General features: G+C 39.9%; 1 pseudogene; it reads left to right on the forward strand.

The window, feature by feature from the left end:
• The first annotated feature begins 757 nt into the window (after positions 1–757).
• Positions 758–1,377, forward strand: LOC126797642 (ubiquitin-60S ribosomal protein L40-like; annotated as a pseudogene).
• The last annotated feature ends 6,943 nt before the right edge of the window (positions 1,378–8,320 follow it).

Genomic DNA, 8,320 nt, shown 5'->3' on the forward strand with positions numbered 1-8,320 from the left:
GAATACACCAATCCTAAGGATCCGGAGGATTAATTGTGGATCCAACACAACAATAAAAAAGCATTAAGTTAGATCCTCTCCTAATAAATTTTTTCCTAATATTACCTAATAAACGGATCTTGGCCCTCCATTGTCAACCAACAGTCAGGATGAGCCCATTGTTACAAATTTATCCTCCCCCTCTCTCACCCAATTCCCTCTCTCTCTCTCTCCCCCCTTTCAGCCCCAACTCTTCGTCACTTTCATTTTCTGTTGTAAATATATCTGCAGGTTGATCTCATTCTCTCATTCTGCAGGTTGATCTTCATTTTATTCTCTTCTCTCTTACATCTGCCGCCGTAGAGCTCCCAAAGTTCCGAGAAGCTCCGGCATTCTGGAATGGCTGCGGCTGGCCCCGGACGGCGTGGTCCCCACTCGACGCCCGGTCGCACAACCCCTCGATCATCCACATCACCATGACCTACCTCCATCGTCGGCGTCTTCTTCATCCTCCAGCACGCCACCTGTCCCGAGAACATCGTCTTCCACTTCGTCGTCGCGCGCCCCTCGTCGGGACGACCTCCGCTGTGTCGTCACCGCCACCTTCCCCTACCTCCGGTTCTGCCTCTACCACTTCGACTGCAACCTCGTGAGGAACAAGATCTCCTACTCTCGACCAGCCGCTCAACTACGTGCGCATCTACCTCGCCGACCTCTATCCTTGCAGATCTAATTTACTGAAGAAAATGAAGAGAAATGACGAAGAGTTGGGGCCGCAGAGAGAAAGAGAGAGAGGGTAACACAGAGCCGGAGAAGATGCAGATCTTTGTGAAAACCCTAATCGGGAAGACCATCACCCTCGAGGTCGAGTCCAATGACACCATCGACAACGTCAAGGCCAAGATCCAGGACAAGGAAGGTATCCCGCCGGACCAGCAGAGGCTCATTTTCGCCGGAAGCTCGAGCATGGCCGTACTCTCGCCGATTACAACATCCAGAATTGAAGGAATCAACTCTGCATTTGGTTCTGAGGCTTCGTGGTGGTATTATTGAGCCTTCTCTCATGGCATTGGCTAGGAAGTACAACCAAGAGAAGATGATCTGCCGCAAGTGCTATGCACGCCTTCACCCCCGTGATGTCAACTGCAGGAAGAAGAAGTGTGGACACAGCAACCAGCTGAGGCCAAAGAAGAAGATTAAGTAGACATTGAATTGCACGTGTGGAATACAGCCTCTGGAAGAACTGGATACATTATGTTTGCTGTTAGAATCTGTAGTAACATCAATATGTTTGAACTTCAATCCTTTTGGACAACTAGTTTCATATTTTTGCTCTATCTTGATGTCTGAACCTTATTTCATGTAATGGCAACTTTGCAAGCTTTCTATTAAAAAAAACGAAGAGTTGGGGCCGAGAGAGAGAGGGGGAATTAGGTGAGAGAATGGTAGGATAAATTTTTAACAATTGGGCTCATCCTGACTGTTGGTTGATAATGGATGGCCAAGATCTGTTTATTAGGTAATATTAGGAAAAAATCTATTAGGAGAGGATCTCATTCCATTCATGTATGGGTCGTGAGAGAATATAATGTGCCTTGCTCATGGACTGTTGTTTAAATTGAAGTTCTCGGATGCCCCCAAGGAGCCATGGTATTACAGTGGCAGCAGTGTCTGGTTATGGAAACTAGTATTGTTTTCAAGATAATTGTTGGCGGCAGGAATGATCTTAAGTGTGTGTTGGTGAAGATTCTTCATAACGGAGACAATTGTAGTTTTATAAGGTCAGCTTCTGTCGTGACGTCGTCTATCAAGAGAGCCTACTTCGGATAGATGATTGGTCTTTTTTTTTGCTCTTTTCCTTACTCCTCATTCGTGCATTTCAAAACTATTTTGTTTATTTTTTTGCTCAACTGTACTTTTATTTCCCATCCTCGTCTACTAAATGGCAAAACACCGTCAGAGGATTTTTTTTTTCCTGAAAACGCAACGTCAGAGGTTTATAGAGCTTGGAAAAGAAGGTGCCTAAAACTTAAATCATTTCCACCAATGAACGATTGGATTAGTTAAGAAGACCCGCCTGATCGAATTTTAATTGTTACTCTGCTCTAAGGAAATTTCAATCGGCATATAGACTTTTACTGAGATAACTGTTGGTATATACATCAAGTCTTACTTGTGATCATTTAACAATTTCCAAGTATTTTTAGTCTCGCTATATAGCTCTAGCTAGAAAGTCCTCGTCATATTTTGCAGAATTGCAGTCCAAGACTTGCAAGTTTAGAAAATTCGCCGGCGATATATCACACTACATGTAGAGATATTAATTAATCTCATTTTGTATAATAAGCCCTCTTAACACAAATGGTGCTCGAGTACAGGTTCAGATAGAGAAAGCTAACTTCTGAAAGTCAAATTGAGAAAGTTCGCAGCTGGTTGCAGCATATTGCGGAAGATCATGGTTTACTATATACGTATCTTTACATATGCCTTGTTTTAAAAGCTTCAACTTAAATAACGAGTTTAAGGATGATTTCTCACTTCATGCGTTATCGATCAGCTGGATAATTAACTAGCATGCCCTACGCAAAGAATTTCCAAAATGCATTGCAGTCTGTAAACATAGTCGATCAATTACGTAATATTTTACATCCAAATTGATAATCGAATTCAGTAAACCAGTCTTGCCGGCCTGGAGAAAACTTATGATTATGATCGGTGTTGAACGAGGAAAGTCAGTCGGACATATTAATGGACATTGTTCGCCATAAGATTGTTAAGAATTAGTGGTATGACCGTATGAGGCACTTAAATTGCAACTGAAGTAGAATTGAATAATCTGTGAATGAAGCACCAGAAAATTAGGCAAACAGAAAAAGACTTCTATGATAGCAAAAGATACAACTGATCTCTCTGCAATAAGGAGAGCACAAATGACAGAACCCTCTCTCTAATAACAGGAGAAACCACACACGCACTTTCACAAAGGAAAGACCACATGTGTTTAGGAGAAACCTCACTCAATCTCTCTAAACATATTTCCCTCTTTCTCTCTGCTCCTTCTCTCTAAATGAAGAACACTAGCGTGTACCCTCAACTTCAACCAAGAACCTCTATATATAGTAGATAGAGGCAGTGACAGAGGTGTTTTTTTAACCAAAACTCTACAGCTCATGTATTCTTATTAACTAAGATACTTAGCAACAAGGTAAGTTGCTGCTGTAGTTTCTACATCCATCAAGCCACCATTTTTTACTATTCCAAATACTTAACAGAGAAGTGTTAGAACCAATCAGTATAGGGCATACAAATTCTATATATAAATCCTACGATTATAAAACTATCAATACTTATAAACTACAATTCAAACGAAATTGAAATAATTGAAATTGAATTTCACTAACTTGAACAGATTGAGGCCCGTGTAGCAGTGTCCTAAGAAAGAAATTCGCCCCCATTTGTGTTGTAGTTTTGGACGTCTATCTTGAGGATACAACAATCTAAATAAGTTCTTGCACAAGAACTTGTTTCTGGCGAATTTACTTTGTGTTTCAGAAATAACAGAAGAAGAACAAGAACTTGTTTCTGGCGAATTTACTTTGTGTTTCAGAAATAACATAAGAAGAAGAAGAAGAAGAATGAGATTTCGTGAGTGACAACATTCTTATATAACAGTCGGATGAAGAGATGCAACAGTTGCAAACAACGTAACTGTCCAAACAATTGCAACTGTTTGAATTTATCTCTTTAATCTAAAAATATGAGTTGGGAGATTCTATTTGCACCTCTAAAATCACTATTTGTACCTCCATTGATATTAACACCTCCCAATTACTTTTAGCAAAACCAAAAAACTAAATACACCTCATATTTTTTACTGTTATACCCTCCCTCCATTTAAACTAAGTTTTATCTATTTCACCCTTAATTTATTCTAGTTGTACCTCACTTTTTGCTATTTGTATCTCCTTGTAATTGTTTATTCTAATTTTTTTTTCTATGTTTTTAGACAACCTTAAACAAATGAACTCTGACAACTCTATTTTTTTTCATTATCGTTTGCGTCCTCAGTGTTACATTGATGTAAGCATTGATAGGTTTAGGAGAATAAGTGAAGCTTCTCATGTGATAGATTGCACATGTCATGCCTTTGTCTTATATATTATAAATAAACAAATATGTATGATGCACATATCTTTAGTCAAAGTACATTTCAATCAAAATGACTATTGAACAATATTTAGTCATCAATAATAAAAATTCCTGGAACTACGGTAGTAGGACAACATATTTTGTATTCCTCCAAACGGTCATGATATTTTGAATACAGATGTATAACTTTAGGGTCTGCATTCCTCTCCCAATTTGGTGCAAGATATGGCAGTGGATGTCCGGGAGACAATTGAAGCTGAAAAAAAGGAAGCACCATGTTAGCATCTATTGAAGGAAACTTAAACCATCAATACATGTATTTGACTCTAAGACATACATGTACATAGTGATTTTTATTCACATGACCGATTCCAATCTCTTTAAGTTCATTGCTACTCAAATGTCCATTCTGGTGGTCCTCTAATGGGAGAAACGTTATGCATTGTTCATCTGATATGTTGATCACCACCACACCATAACAAGTTGCAATTAGATGTCCCATTTCTGGGAAGCACATCCAATATTTTTCAATAGCGAATCCAGAATTAAGATGTAATAACCCTCGTATTCAAACAATATTTGAAATTGAATTTAATTTTATTAAGTTGTGAAATTTAATTAGAATGGATGAGATTGTTTACGACGTTATGAAACGAGTAACGGATACGTTATCGGAACGTTTAATTCAAAAAACGTTACATTTCCGAACGTTTATATCGACTTTTAATCCGTTGCTCGGTTGTGAAAACTTTCTTCACGGAAGTTGTAGAGCTCGTCGATACGAGTTCGTGGATATATGACGCATTCGAATCGGACGTCGGAGGTAAAAGTTATTAACGTCGGAAGTTAGTTTCCGATTTGGAAACGAGTATAAATAGAATGTTTTGTGTTTAGGGTTTCCACTTTTGGAAACCCTCAGTTCTCTCCGCCTCCCTCTCACTTTTCTCTCTCTTCCCTCTCGTTTTCTCTCCCTCTCGATACTCTCTCCCGAGACCTTCGGCCTCCCTCCCCGATCTCCACCACCGCACGTCCGTGAGGCACACCGCCGGCACCACGAGCGTCGCACGGCACCCTGCGGTCAACCCCGAGCTCGACACGCCACCCCACGCAGCGCCGGAGCTCCACCAGCTACCCCGAGATTCGGCAGAAAACGTCTCCTTCATGGGTGCATCTCCGGCGACTCACCAATGGTCCTAGAGCTTCGTCGAGGTAAGGGTTTTACTATATTGATGGATTGGTGTGGCTAATTGATGTTTTGGGAGGTTTTGATGGTGGATTGGAAGAGGAGAAACGGAGGAGGAAGGAGGAGAGGTACGGTTGCCTTAGGCGGCGCGTGGAGCGTGTTGAAGGGGGGGCTAAGCACGGTGTGATGCCGTGTGGAGGTGGCGGAGGAAGAGAGAAGAGGTTTGGTGGTGGCGGTGGCGCTATACGCGCCGTGGTTAGCCTCGGCGCGTGGGCCCCACGCGCGGCCGGCCGGAGGTGGCGCGTGTGCCACACGTGCCGCCGTGTGAGGCGGTGTAAATAGTTTTGACTGAAAGGGTATTTTGGTAATTTACTGTGTAATGGTAAATGTAAATGTAAATTTTAATTACTACGGTAAATGTAATTAATTTTTTTACCTTCGGTAAATGTAATTATAATTTACTTTCAGTAAATGTAAAAAGTAAATTGTAAAAGGGTAATTTAGTAAATTTTATTTACTGAGTTGTATTTACATTTAAATCGTACGTATACGTACAAAATACGTATTAATATTTATACGTACAGGAATACGTATATAATATTTATACGTACAGAAATACGTATTTAATATTTATACGTACAGAAATACGTATATAATATTTATACGTACAGAAATACGTATTTAATATTTATACGTACATAAATACGTATTAATATTTATACGTACAGAAATACGTATTAACGTTTATACGTACAGAAGTACATATTTAATATTTATACGTACAAAAATACGTATATAATATTTATACGTACATAAATACGTATATAATATTTATACGTACAGAAATACGTATTAATTGAGTATTGTACAGTAACCGTGAATAGTGAACAGTGAACAGTAACTTCGTATAAACCAAAATTGCTGAACAGTAACCGTATATTACTGTTTTGGCATTTAAAGGTTCACGAAACGATTCTAAATTCTTTTCTTATTCTTTTAAGGTGATCGTTAAATCGAGGAAAGGAATTAGCATCGCGAATTGTGGAATTACGCTCGAGTCAATAAGGTGAGTAAAATCTCACTGAATTACGAATCTACCCTCGCGGTGATTCAACATTTTTGCAAGTGTGTTTATTTAATGAATTACAACATGTATATAACTTAGTGGACTACGTATATATATAGTATAATGGTAATAAATACATATATATATATATATAGTTCATTAAATTACATACTGTTATTAATTCATTAAAAATAGTCATTTCGGTGACAGAAAAATTGTGCATGTGTGATTTTAATGGTACGATATGATGTGAGATTATCGTACGTAATTTTTCAGGTGTTTATGAAATATGACATGTATATGATATAGTGGACTATGTATATATTGTATAAATGGTAAATAAATACAAATATATATAGTTTGCTATATAATATACTGTTATGATTTTTATTATGATATATTGTGAAAGTTTTAAAACGTACAATATGATGAGTGATTATTGTACATGATTTTATCTCGGAAAATGTGAAATATTGTGATTTGTCTTCGGACGTGATGTGTGGTACAATATGATGTGAGATTATTGTACATGTGAGGCAAGTCGGAACCTAGCCTTTGGCCGGGCGAAAGTTACGATACAGTTAGAGCTCTAGTCTGTCTGCCATAGTACTGCATGGAGGTAACGGGTGGTTATCTGCTCATGGGTACTCAGCTTGTTTTGGATGTTGGGTGGCGGGTGGTTACCCAACATCAGCGGTATACTAAGTGAGGGGTAACGGATGTGTACCAGCGCTCATTAGTTACCATTTTGTGAAAGTATTAGAGTAACCAGATGGGTTGCTCGTTTTCTCATGATTTTCATTATACTGTGTTGATGTGGAGTTGTGTCTTTTATGAGACGAGAGTTATTTTAATATTTTACTCATACGAGCTGTAAAGCTTACCGGGTTTGTGTTGCAATCCCGGTGCACCAATTTCAATGGTGTAGGGGATACTTCCGCAGGTGCTGAGTAGTGGTGATTGAGTGACGACTCCGAAGACTCGAAGTCGATCGCATCCAGTCGTGGTGAGGTTCCAGCGTGGATTCTGTGTGTGATTTTATTTGTGAGGTTGTTGTGAGGATTATACAATTCCATTTGTTATATGTTGAATTATCATTTGGGTTTGTAATAATCGGCTTGACTGAGTCATATTTTAAACTCAGATGTGATCCGCTGTTACGCTTTAATGATTTCGATTTATTTGAGATTATTTGGTGTTTAACGACTTTAGAATTTTGAGTTTTTAAGCTCGAAATTTTGGGGTCGTTACAGTTGGTATCAGAGCCTAAATGCGTATTTGGCGATTATCAATACCATCCAGGAGCGATGATCCGACTGCAGGCGGGCTCCCATCACATGCTCCTCGGTATTGATATGTCGTCGGGTACGCGAGAGTGTTAGGAGCCATACCTCACGGTTTGGTCCTCTAGGGAGTATTGTGATGATACTTCGATGATTCATCTGTTTTGGATCTGTTTTGGCTGAGTTCGAGATTTCTTGAGTATTGACTAAGTATATTGTTTTTGAAGGTGATGAACGGTGACAAGGGCCGAGGACAGGGCCGAGGACGGGCGAGAGGCCGAGGTCGAGGTAGGACCACAGGCCGAGTCCGCAACGTGGAGAACCTTTATGAGGAGGCTGCTCCACAGGTAGAGCAGGTAGGCCGAGGTCGAGGTAGGGCCACAGGTCGAGTCCGCAACGTGGAGAACCTCTATGAGGAGGCTGCTCCGCAGGAGGAGCAGGATGAGCCAGCTCCTGCAGTTAGAGATGACGGTCGAGTGTTGAAGCTGATCAAGGATATTAGTGCACTGTCAGCTCCGACATTTCATGGGGGACTAGATCACATGGTAGCTGACCATTGGATCGAGGGTATGGAGGCTTATTTTGAGTTGATGGAGTGCACAGAGATTGAGAAGAGAAAGATAGCTACATTCTTTCTCAAGGGTGATGCTCTAGATTGGT

This window comes from Argentina anserina, chromosome 6 (genome assembly GCF_933775445.1).
Source record: "Argentina anserina chromosome 6, drPotAnse1.1, whole genome shotgun sequence".
Taxonomy (NCBI): domain Eukaryota; kingdom Viridiplantae; phylum Streptophyta; class Magnoliopsida; order Rosales; family Rosaceae; genus Argentina; species Argentina anserina.